The 18,828-nt window shown below is 35.1% G+C and overlaps 1 long non-coding RNA gene across 1 annotated transcript; it reads left to right on the forward strand.

Annotated features, from left to right (window-relative positions):
• The first annotated feature begins 11,088 nt into the window (after positions 1-11,088).
• LOC122595041 lies at positions 11,089-11,830 on the forward strand. Its single transcript, XR_006323184.1, has 3 exons — positions 11,089-11,098; positions 11,352-11,396; positions 11,785-11,830. It is a non-coding gene; the product is annotated as an uncharacterized LOC122595041 (long non-coding RNA).
• Positions 11,831-18,828: the final 6,998 nt, after the last annotated feature.

The following is an 18,828-nucleotide window of genomic DNA, read 5'->3' on the forward strand; positions in this document are numbered from 1 at the left end:
CAAAGTTCTGCACCTAAGTTCTGCAAGGACCTCTCCAGATTGTCCACCTCAGATGAAGAACCTGATCTCTCTCCTACAATGTGTCAGGTACTTGGTACAAATAAAACTGAAACAGTACGACCGACTGGCTCAGAAAGATCATTGGGCGGGTCACAAAAGAATGTGAGGCCCACCAGTGCATCTAGTGGCAATATGTTGAACTTATTTAAATCCAAATCAAGTTCTTCCACCCCGCCACCTACTTCTTCCACTGACCAACCTGAGAATCTCCCAAAAGATTTCTCAGGATCACCAAAGAGCATTTTAAAATTGCGAAAATTTAAGCCATCCCCACAGCCCAAGGATATTAGTACCCAAGCTCAGCCTTCTGGATCTTCCCAACAAGATCTAGAAGAAAGTCAAAAGGGAAACCCACAAGCAATCATCTCCAAAACTTCTTTAGGAGGAGATGGTGAAGAAAATATAAGTGTATTAGCCCAACACACAATAGAAGTTGAGTCTGCAGGTGCACCCCCTGAAACTTCACAAATCTTACACTCTACTTGTGCACAAACTATTGATATTTCTCAGGTGATACCCAGGGAAACTGAAGTTTCAACCTCTACGGCCAATGAAGGGATTCTTGTTGACAACACAAGGATTACTGAGGCAACTCCGGTATCAACTGTTGCTGGCAAAGATGCTACGGCGGAGCCAATCTTGACTGGTGATGATGCTACAACTGCTGCAGATGTTGAACCAGGTGCTGGTTCAGATGCCGGTAATCTGGACCAGGGCATGTCTGACCAGGTAGTCAACATCTGGGATGACGATGAGCCAACTCAGGGGAATCTTGATTCTCTTGAAAATTTTGAGTTCGATGAGAATTTACTGGAGGAGAATCATTCGGATTCTGAGCCACCCTTCAACCTCTTGAACGAACCTATGCCTCCACCCCCAAATGCAAATCTTCCAATCAATCCACAAAATATAATCGATCTCGATCCTCCATATCCCGACCACCAATTTCACACCAACACCCATTCTTTCCAGAATCTACAACTCCTACATATGTCACTTCTCCAGTTTTCAAACCACAACTTGAACACCTTCACCCCCAAATCCACAAAGTTCCAAAGCAGAAAACTTATAATTTGCCAGAAGAGCAAGAAAAAGAGTTGGACTCTGACACTGAATCTGAGGGTCTTTCAGATACTATTACAGAGAAGACTCTTACAAATATCCAAACACTTACATTTGTGGCCTCTGCTTCTGCTCAACCTCCTCCTCCTCAGAGTATTAAAGCACAGTTAGAGATATCCAATGCCGAAGTCCAAAACCTACTCGTTCAGGTGGAGGGCTTAACTAAAACTCTAACTGTCAACACCAAGTACTTGGCTGATCTGAAGGGTGCCCAAGTCTTTATGGGCACATAATTTACAAAAGTTGCTAAGAATGAAGGATTGGTGGCTGGGAAGCTCAATGAATTGGTTTTTGCTTGAAACAAGATTAGTGTGGCTATTGGTAAAGCCTTTAAACTGACCAAGAGGGATGTTCAGAATGCAGTTGTTACAAATCTGACATCCTCAGTCCAAATGATACAACAAGCTTTCTTGGCAGCTAAAAAGGAGGTATCTGAGTTGGTGAAGAAACCAAGCCTTGATGATAAAGATCTTGGTGTTTCTATTGGTGAAAATGTGGTTGAGAACCTGAAGTCTGTATTCTCTCAGGAAGTTATCTCTCAAATTTCAGTTTCAGTGGCAGAAAAGGTTGAAGAGAAGGTTAGATCGATGGTTTCTGAACTAACCAAAGAAACAAATGACAAGGTTGACAAAGTTGTTACTGAAATGAAAAACTTTGTGTCAAGCCTTGATCAGACTGTTCAGAACCAGTCGAAGCAGTTGGATGAAATTCTATCCAATCTGAAGAAGGACCCAGTTGTTGATTCCACCCCATCTACTACGTTTACTGAAGATGATAGAAAGGTACTGGTCGACGTGCAAGAACACGAGAAATTGCTCCTTAACTCTTTATTTAGGTTAAGAGCACAAATCTTGACCATGGCCAAAGGCATTTCTGAATGCCTAGAAAAGAAGAGTTGGGAGCCTCTGAAGGCCATGCAAGCCACTATTGAAGCATACTCCAAAATGCATGCAGAGCTCCCAAAGGGGGAAATTGGTATGTTTTCCAGCACTCAAGAAATGATCGAGAAAACACAGAAACTAAGTGCTGAGACCGCAAGTGCATCTGCACCACCCCAGGGGGAACAACGATCTAGGAAGGAAACTGAAAAGAAAGATAAAGGAAAGGCTCAGTTGGTTGATGAGCGCAAGTCAAAGAAAGTGGTTGATGAAGAAGGCTACCCTCTACAAAACACTGATGCAGATAGTGAAAAGTTGAAGAGCTTGCAGAGACAAGTCTCCAACCAATTTCTTATGTGGAGGGATAATAGGAAAAAAGAAAGGGAACAACATTGAAAAATGGGGACCCTTGATCATTTGGATGCTGCAGCTCTTGGTCTCTCTCTGGATAAATATCTGAAGATCAAGAATGATCCAAGAGCGCAGAAAGCCTTGGCAGAGATGGAAGAATATGAGTATGGGAAGAATTACTCACCTCTGGAATAAAAGCTAGAAAGTCTCACATTTAATATGTCCATTGAGGACTTGGTCAAAAATCGAATAAGTGAGATGGAAATAAATAAGAAGGAAATTCTGGCTGAAGTTCAGAAGGTTCAGAGGCAACTGAGCAAGCCACCCCAGAAGCCAAAATTGACTGGTCCCAGAACTACAAGAAAACATGCTCGTGATGCATACCTTTCCACCTTCAAGCCAATTACTAAAGAAGTTGCTCAGCTCCAGAATAAACATGAAAAGGATCAATATGATTTCTATATGAAACACAGGTCAAATCCTGCAAAGATTCTGGATGTTGAAGTGATCAAAAAAGATGGTCTGAAGTTGTTCGATTTAATTGTGAAAAGAGAAGGAAGGGCTGAGGAAGAGTACAAGCAAGTCTCAGTTCATGAGTTTGGGATTTCAGAGCACAAGGAAATGATCAACATTCTGAGGGGGAAGCCGAAATCTCACTTGATTGGTGCTTGGTTATTAAGAATACAACCAAAAATGAAGACAAAGGTGGAGATGGAGGAAAGGCTATTTGGCAGAGTCAATTTGCCAACAAAAAGAAAAGCTACTGATGCTCCCTCAGGTTCAAGGCCAGCAAAGAAGTAACTTGTTTATCTTGTAATGTATTTTGTACTTGTAAATATTTTTCCTTTCCATTTGTACTTGTAACAAACTATCATCTCAGTATCTTATATACATGTTGCAAGTTACAACAATTGATAGGAAATAGTTTAATTTAGAAAAACCACAAGAAAATTTCTTAAGGCATCAATGATCTATAAGATGACCTTAGAAATATTTTTATAACTTAAACCAAAACTTGCATTTTTTTTAGACTTACAAACTTGTATAGATAGAAGTCTAAAATGCATGCACTATTTTAGAATAAATAGGGGGAATTTGTTAGGTCGAAAATCGACCAAGTATGATTTGTTCAAAATAGTTGAAGTTCAGTGAATAAAGCTTACTCAGGATTCTTTAATAGTTCTTTACATTACTTGCTTTTACTACTTGTTCTTATCCATAATCTGGACCATACCACAAACTGGTCTTCTTCCAGTTTGTGTGTACATGCCAGTCGGGTTAATTATATATATATATATCTGCTCATAAATTGGGACTTACACATTTACCATATCTCATACTCATAGTATGCCGCTATGGCTAAGATGATCATCATAGCTCTAATGTCAGCAATGGGAGAAAAGGTTTCCTCAAAATCAACTCCATAAAGTTGAGTATAACCTTTCGTCACAAGACGAGCTTTATAGGTGTGTACATTTCCATCGATGTCGGTCTTCTTATTGAAGATCCATTTACACCTAACCATTTTACCATTAGGTAGAAGATCAACCAAGCTCCAAACTTGATTATCTTTCATGGATTTCATTTCCACATTCGCAGCTTCAAGCCATTTGTTTGACTCCGGATCTGATAATGCAACATTGAAGTTAGGAGGTTCATTTAAGTCTCCTACTTCGTGTTCTTCAGATTCAATCATAAGATTTAATCTTTCACGAGCACGTATTGTCCTTGAGGACCTACGAATTGGAATCACATTTTCATTATCTTCAACTTGAGATTCATGAGATTCATCTCTTTGAATATTTTACCCCACAAGTTGATGATTGCTAGTCTTTTCAGAAGTTGACACATCTTGTTCTTGAGCCTCATCAAGTTCACCAATCCTCCCACTGTCTTCTTGAAATATGAGTTTCCTTTCAAGGAACTCAGCATATCGAAATACCTTAACAGTGTTGTCTGTAGGAAAGTAAAAGTAGTAACCCGTCATTTCCTTTGGTTATCCTACAAAGATGCACTTAACACCACAATTCATGCGGTGTCTTGTCAACCTTCTTGGTTGGAACCATATTGAGAATGCATACAACAATTTCTAGAGCATAATCCCAAACAAAAATGGGTAAGTCTTAAGGTTCATCATTGAATCTAACCAAGTTTAACAAGGTTCGATTTCTCCTCTCAAATAAACCATTATATAGGAGTAAGCTTTGAATAAATCCACAAGCTTTTAGATATTCCTTAACTCTTGGCTTAAGTATTATCCATCTCGATCCGAATGAAGAATCTTGATGGTTCTACCAAGTTGATTTTCAACTTCACTTTTAAACTCTTTGAATGTTTCAAAAACTTCATGTTTATATTTTAGCAAGTAAACATAACCATAATGACTGAAATCATTCATAAAAATGGTGAAGTAACTAGCACTTTTCCTTGACATATGTTTAAAAGGGCTACATACATTGGTATGTATTAGTCCAAGTAGTTCCTTAACCTTCTCCGGTTTTATGCGAAAAGGTATTCTTGTCATCTTGCCGAAAACACAAGACATGCATTTTTCAAATGATTCATCATTTGATTGTAAGATCCCTTCACGTTGAAGTCTTTCAATGCTTTTCTTGCTGGCGACAATTCGAAAGACACACATTTATCAAATGATTCATCATTTGATTATAAGATCTCTTCACTTTGAAGTCTTTAAATGTGTTTCTTGACAAAATTTAAACAAGATGACAATGTCAAAGACAGGTAGAGTCCAAGTTAAACTTGACTCTTTTGCTAATGAATTATCATATGAATCTCATCAACTAATATAGTTCAATTAAGAAGATACTTGAAGAACTGGCTAAACCAGGTTGCTTCTTCTTCTTGTTCAACTCATCTAGATACTTAGGACAATTCCTCTTCTAGTGTCTCACTTTAGCATAGTGATGACAAGACTTGGTCTTTAGCCGTATGCCCCTTTTGCCGAAGGATCTTTAAGGTTTTGAGACTAAAACACCTTATTTTCTCTTACCAAAGTTCTTGCCCTTAGCTTACAGCTCTTTTGCTTTCTAAACCATTCCCCCCTTGATCATAAGAACTTAGGGTGTCTTAGATTTCTTAGGAAGGTTTTTCTCATACTCAATCAACATAGTATGAAGTTCAACTATGCTGTGCAAATTGTAATTGCGCATTAACTTCTCAAAGTCCCTTATGCCAATAACAATAGGTCGAAGATACACATAGTTTAACCTTTCCAAATGCTCAAAGTGACTCTTCATCTTGAGTATATGAGCACTCACCGATTTCCCATACTCGTGTTCAAATTATGGAGTGACTCAATTAACTCAAGTAATTCAACTCCAACTTCTTGTCCGTACATAAACTTGTGTTCTCTGATCACATCATACGGATTGTGCAATCCGACTTGCTTTTTGAAGCTCAGGAGCTATGCTTCTAGCATCATATAAGCAACCTCAATATGTCTATTGTACTGAGTATTTTATGCTTCCAACTGCAAAGCAGTGGCACTGGCATCAGGAATAGTGGCATATGAGTTTCAATGACACCAGTTTTCTTCTCAATTCTTAGAATAATTCTCTATTGACAAAACAGTCATTGAAATTGGTTTCAGAAAGTTTTTCCTTTTCTAGCATCGACCTGAAAGCCGATTGGTGTATGTTTTGTGAAAGATTTGTTTCTATTTACAAAATAAATTAAAGTTCAATTATCAGTATTTTCGATAATTATCCTTAAGAAATGTAATTTACCCATGTTAAATACTTTTAACAATTAATTTCATTAAGGTCTAGGATCCAATTTGACATACCATCATTTCATCAGTTTAAGTGTTTTGTAAACATGTTTTGTTCCATCTTATGCCACGGGTCAAGGTCTCACCGTCTTAACTCGTTTTAAGTTGCCCAATTAAGAACGTGTAAATAGTCCGCCGCTGGTCTCACAACGGGTCGGTAATTTACCTTGAAGAGATACTATCCGCATACGGTCTCACGTAGGGTCAAATAGTACCTGGCAAGTGCTCTAAGCAAAGTGGGTGGCAATGACTTAACTTTGAATGGGTAATGCATTTGATGTGAATCAAAAGTTTATGTACGAAGACTCATGCAAATCTCCATAACATAACATTTAATAAAATCATTTGTATAATCTTAACAACACAAGAGAGCTTGGTAGCTCCATTTGAACGCACAAGAAGTGCAATGATAAAGGTTTGCGATGGACGCAATTAAAAACCCGCCCTTTTAGAAGGCTAACACACTCCGGCTTATACCTCTCTTAAAGTTTGTTCAAATGGGTGAGCCTGTAACACCCTGCTATATGAAAATGTGGATTTCAAAATTTTTTAAACTTTAAACAAAACTTCGTTAACAAAATGCGGAAGCGACGTTTAAAAATCCCATTTGATTCCTAACGAAATCAATAAAACATAATAAATGTCTGAAAAGGTGTTACCAACAGTATCATCCCAATAGTCCAACTGAAATCCACAATCAACTAATAAAATAACCAACATAGTAAAGGCCAACTGGCTAAGTAAATGTCTTCTTGAATTATTCAACTACGGGTAACTAAAGTCAGCGTCTATAAGCTTCAATAAAAGCTACCCATCTCACATGCAAGCTACCAAGCCACTGATCAACGCCTAACCTGAGGGCACAACACATTTCCACAAAACACAAGTGTCAGCTTAAAAAGCCGAGTAAGATAACAGGTTAGTACAAAACAAGGTTTGCCAATTAAAACATTTCATAAGAATCATCTCACACATATGTATATGCACCACACATACACATCCACATAATCACACATAATATAGTTCATCAATCCTATAATGTGCCTAGCAATCCTCAATAATCTACTCAATAATTCCACATTTATCTACTTTAATCCACATTAGGTTATGCCAATTATTTACAACTTTAAAGGTTTTGTGTGAAGGCGGTCACAAGACCTCACAGGGAAACCTCACACCCGACGTGATGGGTCAACCTTACGGTGGTCCATCGTTGTCGTTACGGATAGGCATAACCGTATCCACGAGTAGTCCGTTACGCACTAATGGTCAACCACGCCACCCGGAAATACTCTACCATTTTAGGTTATGTCACACGAGAGCATGTACAGTACCCCCGAGTGATCCACTTTGCACATTAGCCTAAAAGACTAATTGTGGGTTAAGCTTAACTCTTTTCCACTTTGGTGCTCGAGGCTTTGTCTATCACATTAGGTCCCATAATGTGCACGTGACATTGCAACATAAATCATGTCTACTGTACTATGTGTACAAGTCTATAAATATCCACAATATCACAAATCATAAACCACTTTAGTCTACATTATCACAATATAGCTCTGAAATACTAAGCATGCATAAATGATGTCATTTATAAACTAATTTAACTCATAATACCACAATAAAGATTATAACTATCAAGCATACATAAACAATACCCCAATCACCTCCCGTATATATATATATATACCTAACATATGCTTGAGTTTTTTTAAACAACATAAAATTGGGAATAATTATCAAATATATGTTTTGTTGTGTCCCTCATGTGTCAGAAGTAAGTTATCTTACCTTTTGCAGCTTCACAAACCACAATTAATAATAGTTTACCAAACTTGTTATTTATTCCCGACAACCTATAAATAAACGACGATTTAATATAAGTCAAATGGATCAATACGCTCTGCTCTGGGACTGATTCCGATCTTGGAAGCTAAATTAAGTCTTCGCCATAACATAAAAAAGTCGTGGAGTGCATAAGAAGAAGAACGAGAGGCGTCCCTAAGCTTTCCGGCTAAACGGCCATAAAATCCTATAAACACTTGGAATTAATAACTGATAGATTCCACAACCTTGAACTTATTTTATTTTATATTATTGCTTATTTTTATCTAGTAAAAAGAAAATTGACACAAATTAAACATTTTGTTTGCTGTACACGATTCGACCAACTAGAGCCACCAAAACCATTCTGCATAGTTTTTCCATCTTTCTTTATTTCAAAACCAACTATGGGATTAAATATTTATATACACATGTTTGTTCATTGACTATGAAAGAGACCACAAAGTTGGTCCATTTTGTCAGGCTATTCGAATGAAGCAACCATCTCAACCTTTATTTTCTATACATTATCTACATTAGGCACATCAAAATTACTTATTAAATGAATAAGGTACAAGGCAAACAAAGTTCCATTTTTCTTTTTCTTTTTATTGTTCTACTCGAGATCACCACAAATACATTATATAGTTTTCTTCTGCCACCAGACACACTTAAAAGAGTTTTGCTAGTTTTCTTTTATCTATAGCTTTCATTAGAATATAACATCAATAAAAACTGCTTTCAATCTTTACACAACAACAATCCCCACTAGATATAATATTTTACTATTATTATGATAAACATCAAAACATCAAAACAACAAAATGGGTTTACTACCCCCCTGCCACCTGATCACGAGCACCATGACTCCACAAGTACGGCTCTCTTATTTATTTTTTTTAAATATATTTTTGTACATACAACAAAAGAAGACAACACACCTATTTAGTATATATATATATATATATATATTCGGTATGAAAATAAGGATCAACCAAAGATTAAACTTACTTTGATGATGATGATACTCACGAAAAGGACTACACAAATATATATTTTTTTTTTGTTGTTTTGCGGCTGCAAAAAACCCAATGAACATGCCCCCCTTTTTTTCGACGACTACACAAAATAACTAACCCTTTTTATTTCGTTTAGTTTGTTGTGTAAAACTATAAGCCAGAACAAAGGCTTTTGGGCTTTCTTTAATTTCTTTTATGATGGCCCACAAGAACAAGACACATATAATAGAAACCAAAACTAGAAAATATGTCATATGCATTTAGACTGTGATTAGATTAACTCTTGAGCCCTCAAGCTACGTGATTGCATTTTCAAATTCATCTATTGTCTAACGGGAATACACATAACATAAAAGGTGATACCGGTAAACAATTTATCGTCACTTTTAATCACACGTAATAACGACACACATTTTTCTACTTAACTAGACACACATTAATCCACATATTTATTAGCTACATTAAACTGCATATGACTTCTTAACGGACAAAGTCAGAGTTGACTAACGGAAAGGTCAACATAGACGATAACAAGATTTGGGATGTTACAGAGCCGGTGTATCTTAAGGTTGTAAGACTCCAATTTTATTAAAAAATCTCTATTTCGATAATTTTTAGTCAAGTTTATATTTTCTCAAAACTATTTTGCATCACCATTTATATCTCAATAAATACGCAACACAATAAACTTACTAATCTATTAACTATTAAGCATACAACGAGTTATGATAGGCCATCTAACCATGTCACTATGGTTTCAATTTTGTCTAAGTCGGCTCCTCCTTCATAGAAGAGGAACACATACATTAAGTTGTCTTGATTGCGTAAGCCTTAAACATATATAAAACAATCAATTATCACATAAGCAAATAATTGCTGATTGGAAATTTCCAGTAGATTCACAACCTGTTTAGACTTGTTTCTGGTCTGATTCAGCTTTCGACCAGAACTACAAAGTTTTAGCCCTATGTGTTAAGCATCTACAGTTCAAAGCACAACCTCTAACTCATTACGGATGAAAAGATATGAATTTTTAGTGATCTGTCGCAAAGCAGAAAAATCACACGAAAAATTCACACAGTCACACAATTATTCATAATTAACCCTAATTATTTGATCATCATGCTATGCCTTTTATATCTCTATATCTCAGTAATAATCTCAAAGAATTTCGCATGAATTCCTTATGATTTTTATTATTATTTAACGACCTTAAATAATTAAAGTATACAAGCATATAATTTATACCAAATAAACATGCCAATTCATCTTATATATATCTAAAGTTGTAAGCATGCAATCAATCCTTAAACCAAAATTAATGAAGGTATTTATAATTTAGCTGTGTTTTGATATCAATTATGTGGTTAATTTAAATTTTAATGGTGTTTCTTTTTTCACCTTTACTGGATTGTATAAACGAGTGTATTGATTGGTTTATATATAATTTAATTTTATGAGATTAATAAAATCAAGTTTGGTTTTATTGATTGAGTTTAGTGCATGATTCAATAATTTATTAATGGGGTTCGTTCATTAACTGATAAAGTCCTATTTAATTGATAGAACGTTTTACAGTTTTGGATGAAAAGGGTCTCTTTATCTGACCATAATTAATGAATTAGGGATGTGTTTTATTTATTTATTTATTTTTATCTCCTACCTAATTTTTTTTGATAAAGAATGGTAGATGATAAGGCCATCGTCATCACCATAAGATGGAAGAGAGACTCATTCTCATCATCATCTTCGTCTTTTTTTATCTTCATTTTCATCGCCCCTTCTTCTATTTTCCCGGTCGATATGAATTCTGCATTATGATGCTCTTTAGAGGATTCACTTATGAGAAGCTATTTATAATAATAATAATAATAATAAGTGATTGTTTTATGAAGGCTCCAAAAAGAAAAACCAACTGATCAAGTTGATAATCTTTCTATGATTTCAGTCTCTTACTTGGTTGTTTCAATTGATCATTTGCAAACCAACTGTTATAGTACACATATTTGCACAGAGAACAAACCATGGCATGGAGTAGATAAAAGGCTCCTGAGGTATGTTTACATTTTGTTATAACTTGTTGGGTAGCATGTCCGGTCACTTTTGGTAGGGTCAAGAAAGGTTGGTTGACCCAAGTAGTTTTGGCCAAATACGTTGTACCTTTTTAACAAATAATTAGGTTGCTCAGTATAGTTACAATAATTATAATAATCTAAAAAACTATTAAGTTACGTAGAAAATGGCATAGAGTTTTTTATATCAAAAGAATAATAAAACCACTAACACAACTTTCAACCCATTTGACAGCTTTCACTATAGGCATGTCAGATGGAATTGGGTATCAGTCAACAGGTTATCTTCTCAACAGGTTATCTTCTGAGATGGTTTGAAACGGTTAAGGTTAATGCTAATAAAAGTTCATTAAGAATGCATTTTAACAACATGAACAATAGTTAACTTTTTGGTACAGACTTCAGTATAGAAATTGACTTGCCAAGTTTATTTAGTGACTTTAGAATAAAACCTATCTTATAACAAGTAAAACACCACTCCAACCAGAAAACATGCCACAATGATCCATGACTCGAATACGCACTTATAATTCATATATACACTAGAAAGTTGATATATTGCACCCTGTCGAAGGTATATTGATATGACAATATCCTTTGAAATAAGTTACGGCTCATTGTATATTGTATGCTATAAAAGTTGCTCATTTCGTGTTCAATTTGTGAAGGTCGCAAAAAAGGACTGGTGGGAATGGAGGGTTAACGGGCCAAAACGAGTCACTTTTAGTACTGGATGGGTTGACATAAGGCAACTTTTCTTTTTACTCTCTATAAATTATAGAACCTGTATTTATATGCTAACAACCTAATTATTAACATAACAGGAATTAGGAGACTTTATACCTTAGACATAAAACTTAGGCTTCAAATCATGGATTAGTGATATAGCAGAAGTCAATTTTACCAAAGTAAATGGGTAAAAATCACCAATTTAACAAATCTGTATTGAATACATTAAATAACCTTATCATAAAAGTTCAAAGAAGTGAGGATAATACATTAAATAACCTTATCAAAAAAGTTCAAAGAATTGACATCCTCACTGCAAGTACGACACCAGAAGCAATTGCTGATTGTCAAATATGTTACTGTTAGAAATATAAATAATGCTTAGTTGTAGTTAAAAACAATGTATGTTTATGTATTTATTGTAAGGTTGAGGGAATGCTTTTGTAAGTTTCCTTAGAGTATAAATACCCCTCAAACCTTCTTTTCCTGTAATCTGATAACTCATTTCCCACACATTTGATGAATTGAATGTAATCAGATCATTCAACATATACAACTTTCTCTCTCAAGAACACACACTAACACACACATTTCACCATTATTGAATACCTTACTTCCGCATCAAAACACGAATCTGTTGTAATTTTACATGTGGTATCAGAGCAAAACAACAATCTGTTGAAGATCCAGAACAAATTCTATACAGATTTGTGTTAATTTTGTTCAAATTTCATCAATTTGTGTTCATTCAAAACCGTTTCTGCTCTTCACCAATTCACCATCAATTTTCACTCAATTTTCCTGTTTTTTTTTCTCAAATCAATTCTAAATCACCTCTGAAAACAAACTGTTAAATTTCAAAATCCAATTCAAAGTTTTGAGTATAATCTGAAATTTGTGGAAAGTTGACTACATTTTGGGTTTTGATTTTGACTTGATTTGAGCTATAATTTTGTTGCTAGGGTTGTGCGCGATCGAATTTTGAGCATTTCTGTTTTTGAAACAAGTTCTTACACTCAAAATTGAGTGAGAAAAGAGCAAATCAGTGTTCTACACGACTATTTTGTCGTTTCCGGTGTTCTTGAAGAAATTCCCTTGAAACGATCTTCAAATAGACCGTTTTACTTAAGTGTTTCTAAGACTATCTCCCAAGATCGTCCTAGTGGTTTGTTTGGCATTTGTTGTTAAGACGATCTTGCCAAGATCGTCTTAACATTCTTGGTTCTGTGTGAACTGTGTGTGATGATTTGATCATTTGAAGTTGTTGTGATTGGGAATCACACACTTCCTGGGTAACTAATCTCTTTGAGATTGGTTTTGCTCAACTATCCTAAAACAATACCGTTATTCTGTCCAAATTTCGTAAATTCTCATACTTAAAAATTTGTTTTTCCTCAAAGTTGTTCTAAGACGATCTTTCTTCAAGACCGTCTTATTTTTGCTTAACAAATTTTCTAAGACGATCTTCCCCAAGACCGTCTTATCTTCCTGTCTTCCGTACTTAGAATTTTTTTTGTTATTCTTCTAAGACGATTTTACTCAAGATCGTCCTATCTTTCCTTCTTCAATACGATCTCCTCAAGATCGTTTTGTCATTCAAAATTCAAAACCAACAAAAACAATTTCCAAATCTTTGTTCATTCATTTCAATGACAACAACCAACATTGATCCAATGATGTCAATAATCAGACCTCCAATTCTTCACTTAAATTCTTTTGTCAAATGGCAAAATGAATTCATGGATTTTCTTAATACCAAACCAAATGGTGTCTTCATTAAAGAATCAATTCTTGAAGGTCCAATTTATTTCAAACATCCCAATGGAGATATTCTTATCAATGACCAACTGACTGAAGTTCAAAGAGCAAGAATTCAAGCTGACAAGCAAGCCAAATCCTATATCTATCAATCTCTTCCTGATGAGATTTTCTCTGCTGTTAATCATGATCACAATGCAAAAGAGATATGGGATGATTTAACAAAGTTTGCTGATTCTGAAGATTTCAAATGCTTGATGACTTCAACTACCAATTTTTTACAAACTACTTCACAAGAAACAAGTGTGGTAGATTTGAACAACTACTGATACTTTGACAAAGCAAAACCTTAAATTGAAAAACAATTTGAAAATGGCTAAACAAGAGTTTTATAAAATCAATGAAAATTTTTCAGAACTCTCAATAGCTCATGAAGCTCTCAAAGTGAATTATGAATCTTTAAAACAAATGCATTTGTCAAGTACCAGTTCCCAAGTTGTTTCTCCCAATGCTCATCTGACTAACAAATGTCAAGACCTTGAAGAGACTGTCAATTCACTCAGGCAGACTATTGAAACCCTAAAGCTTGAGAAAACCAATGAGTGGATAAGAGCAAATGCAAGACAAGCTGATGTTGAGTTTCTCACCAATAAAATGAAAGATTTTAGACCCAACTGTGAAAAACATGAACGACAGATTTCTGATCCAAACAGTACATGTTTTCTCAAAGGAGTTGAAATTGAAACTCTTCAAAAACAAGTTGAGGAGTTGAAAGCAAATGTTTTGTTCTATCAAGAAAAAATCTATAAAATTGAACAAAATCCTCTTTTGAATTTCACTGTTTATTATAACAAGTCAAAGATTGATAGATCAGAACTTCTTCTTGGTTTGGGTTATGAGAACCCAGCACACTTGGAAAAAATCCAAAAAGAAGACCTTGGTCCACTTTATGATGAAAAATGTCTTAGACTTGGCATGATTCAAGAATTCATCAGACCATTTGAGGATGACTTTGAGTCCGATGATGTTGAAAGACCAAAAAACCAATTCAGATTGATTATGATGCTATTAATGACACATACAAGAAAACTCATAAAAGATCTATCTATGAGTTAGAAGAAATAGACAGTATTTCAATTCCTAAAAAAGATTCTCAAAAAGTTTGTTTAAAACCAGTTTCACAAAGAGCTTATATTCCAACTACCATATTGGAAAAAGAAATTGAAGGTTTAAAACATGTGTTCGCGTATGTCCTATCGATCTACCTGTTGTTGATTGGAAATTGGAAACTGATATTAGAAAGAAACGATTGCTTAATTACAGTATTGATTTAGTCGACATTTTTCACAAATTTTACGAACGGAAGCTCTTATTTTCATATTTCCCACTCCTTACTTTAATTTTGACTCCAGTTTTTGAAATAAAAAAGTATTACGCATAGTATGCCCGTCCCCCATCAACGTATTTTTTTGTTTTACGCGCCCGTAACTCTTCCTCAGCCAGGATGGGGCAGAATAGCAGAGCAAGTACAGGTATTAGTAGCATAACAAAAAAGCGTTCCTCATCATTGCTCTAAAAAAGATAGCGAAAAAAATTATCCCTAAAGTCGAGACTAAGAGGAATTGAATCAATCAATTTAAAAAAGACCTAAAGTTAGGGATTTATCAATAGGTAATGTTGCACCAATACCCAACCAAAGGGCCACTGCGGTACCAAAAATCTTCGTGAAACACTGAATTTGTTATCTCATGTCTGCTTTTCGTGAAAAAATACCAATTGAAGTGAGACAACCCAGAAAGCAATTGATCATATCACGATCCTTTTTATAAGCCTACTTGGGTATTGAGTATTTATTTGTAAGAACTTAATTTTTGCACTCGAGAGTTTCAACTCCAGCCAAAAGAATGAATCTGCTAACGAAGGTTACAGATTCGGTCAAGAAGAAGAAACTTATAATATCGTAGCCGCTCACGGTTATTTTGGCCGATTGAGGAAGAAGTCAGCTAGTTGCCATCCGCTCTGTCCCAATCTCCGGTCAATGATTGAGTCCGAACTCACCTAAAACGGCGTAGAAGGGTAAATCTACCTAGTCAAAACTCTTGTTTAGGAGCCCCTTTTTCTGTTTCATAGAAGGTTCCGTAAAAAGAGGACCCAAGGAGGGGGATGCTGAAGGCAGGGCTAGTGACTGGAGTGAAGTCGTAACAAGGTAGCCGTACTGGAAGGTGCGGCTGGAAGGGCAATTCCTACGTCCCTCATCGGTCTGAATCCCCATCCCCGCATAACAATTGCGCGTGTTGAATGGATCAGAGAAGGTAGAAAAGATTGAGTCTCAGCAAAAAGTCATTGAGCATCTGAAAACTCAAGATCATTCTCTAAAGGTAAGTAAGACCATCCTTACCCAAATGTTGCATGATCTTAATTCTGTTAATTGCTCTACACTATCCCATGGGTGTGAGAATTCAAACAAAGATGTGCAGGGTGATAACATCTCTCCTCAAGAGATTCATGATATGTCCACTTCAATGCTATCATCATTCTTCCAAATTGAAGAGAAAGTTCAAGCTTGGAAAGCTAAACATCTTGCCTCTGTCAAGAAGATACTTTCTTTTGATACCCCTGTTGACAAAAATAAAGTGAACTTAGAGCACAAGATTGAGACTCCTAGAAATCTTAAGGCTAAAGCAAAAGCATTAATTGAAAAGTTGACAAACAAAACTGTTTTCAAATCAGAAGTTCAAATAAAAGTTCAAGATTTTACTATTGCAGAACTTGATTAGTTTTTGGAAACTGATCATGTTTTTGCACCAGAAGTTGAAAAAGAACTTGAAAAAATGTCACCCAAAAAGCCTAAAGTTGCATCAAAAAAGGAATCAAAATCCAAGATTGCTCCAACTTCATTTTATTCACCCAAAGGTCAGCATGCACCAGTTGTCAAAGGTAAAAAGCCCATTCCAACTACCTCAAAGAACAAGGTTAATACTTCATCTGTTTCTAGAACCATTGCTCCTAAGGTTACCTCACAATCTAGTTTTTTACCTAAGATGTCAAAGTCTAACAAAGATTTTCTAATCACAGATACATCTAATGTTAAAACCAGATATAGAGATCAGTATGGTTGGTTCACTATTGCAACCCCAAAGAAACAGAACATCAAATCTTCCAAGAAAACCAGATATAGAGATCAGTATGGTTGGTTCACTATTGCAACCCCAAAGAAACAGAACATCAAATCTTCCAAGAAAACCAAAAATCAGAATGTGTTTTTAACTTCTCGAACTAATTCTAAGAAGATAATTACTATAGGAGAGAAGAGCTTAGCTAGTAACTATAACTGGATTTCTAAATCATCATTGATAAAATCTACTAGCTATGCTAAAACACAAGGGTTTGCCAAATCACCAGTTAGAAGGAATTGGATAGCCAATGATTACAAGAAGAAAGTTCCTAATAGGAAAGTTGATTCAAATTTGTGCAACTTAGCTAAAACATGGTTTGTAATAAATTCTAAATCTTCTACTGTGATTTCTAAACCTCTGATTATTGATGCAAATGGGATTGTGATGAATTTTAAGAATAAACCTCTTGTTCGAAAATCTCATTTGTATACCTTTCTTGATTTCACTAACCCAAAAGGACCCATTCAAAAGTGGGTACCTAAAAAGACTTAATTCTGTTTTGCAGGTAATAAAGGTCTGTGTTTTGCATTTCAATACTGGATGCTTCTCAACACATGATCCTCGAATAAGTTTCTTTTCAAAGAAACAATCTCGAATAAGTGCTCATTACCAAAGCACTTACTTGCCTCTACATGTTTTGTACAAACCCTTTCTCTCTTTCTCCTTCGTTCATTATCTGTCAAACATTGATGCTATGTTTATGTGCAATGTGCTTAAATATCATGCAATGTTTGAGGGGAAGAAAAAGGATAATTCATGAATCTAGGGAGAGTTTGTGTATTTGCACTATTTGAAGAGAAACTTATTGTTAATATATTTTAGAAAAACAAATAAAAAAAATTAAAAAATGAACAATCCATAAAAATGATAAGATCAAAAACCAAAATTTGATTTGATTAGTTGTTTAGATATATTTATATTTTTTTAACCTATGTATAAAATTTCAAGAAGCCCAAGTTAAAAGCCTAGTTTTCAAATGTTGAGTCCAAACCGTTTCAAACCCGGTCCATACCCAGTTGACCCAACCCGATCTGTTTTTCTTCCTTAACAAGAAGGAGGGAATTTTTTTTTCTTACTTTATCTTTTTCATTTCATCTTCCCGTAAAAACACACACATACACACAGTCTCTCTCTCACTAAATCACTTAAAAAACTTTTGTGTTGATCATCGAAACAAGAATAGGGTTTTGTTACCGTTTTCACGCTGATCATTTCATTCCATAACAACATTGTCATCTAATCACATCTTCAGGTAAGAATTCGAGTTTAAATGTCAATTCAAAAATTGTGTTTTTGAAACAACAAATTGTGTTTAAATGCCTAAAATTGTGTTTTTGAAAATTCAAAAATATGAAACTCTGTTCTTGTGAAGAAGATGACCTAGGACAATCTTCAAATTGTTCTTGGTTTTTTTTTATTGATTTATGAGTTTTGAATAGTTAGATTTTGGTAAAAATGATTCAAATAAGAGATGTGCTATGCTAGATGTTAATATGAATCATTTAGAGATGAATGTTGTGATTTGTGATAATTGAGTAGAAATAGGACGATTTTGGCAAAAGATCGTATTAAATTCAAGTTGGGTTGGTTCTGAGACGATCTTGTCCAAGATCGTCTTGGTTCCAAAACGACTTGGAAATAAGACGATCTTGCCAAGACCGTCTTAGTTCCACATTCATGTGTTTTCCTTATAAACCCTTGAGACCAAGACCAAGACGATCTTGTTAGGATCGTCTTAGGGTCTGTACGCTGTGTGGTTGATGGAAATTCTTAAAAAATTCAATTGAATGGGTAACTGAACTCGTAAGAGATCAATTTTGCTCAAAACTAATACTTTCAAATATAAGGGGAAATTATGCTCAATTTTTTTTCTAGAAATTGACATAATTTCAACTTACATTTCTAAGTATTAGAATTTTTCAAAAATAAAGTGAAATGTTTTATCACTTGGTTTCCAAGACGATCTTGTCAAAATCGTCTCAATATTCCTTCACTTCAAAAGGTTTTCAAAGAACAAACCTTCAGACGATCTTCACCAAGATCGTCCCA

The sequence above is a fragment of the Erigeron canadensis genome, chromosome 4 (genome assembly GCF_010389155.1).
Source record: "Erigeron canadensis isolate Cc75 chromosome 4, C_canadensis_v1, whole genome shotgun sequence".
NCBI lineage: Eukaryota > Viridiplantae > Streptophyta > Magnoliopsida > Asterales > Asteraceae > Erigeron > Erigeron canadensis.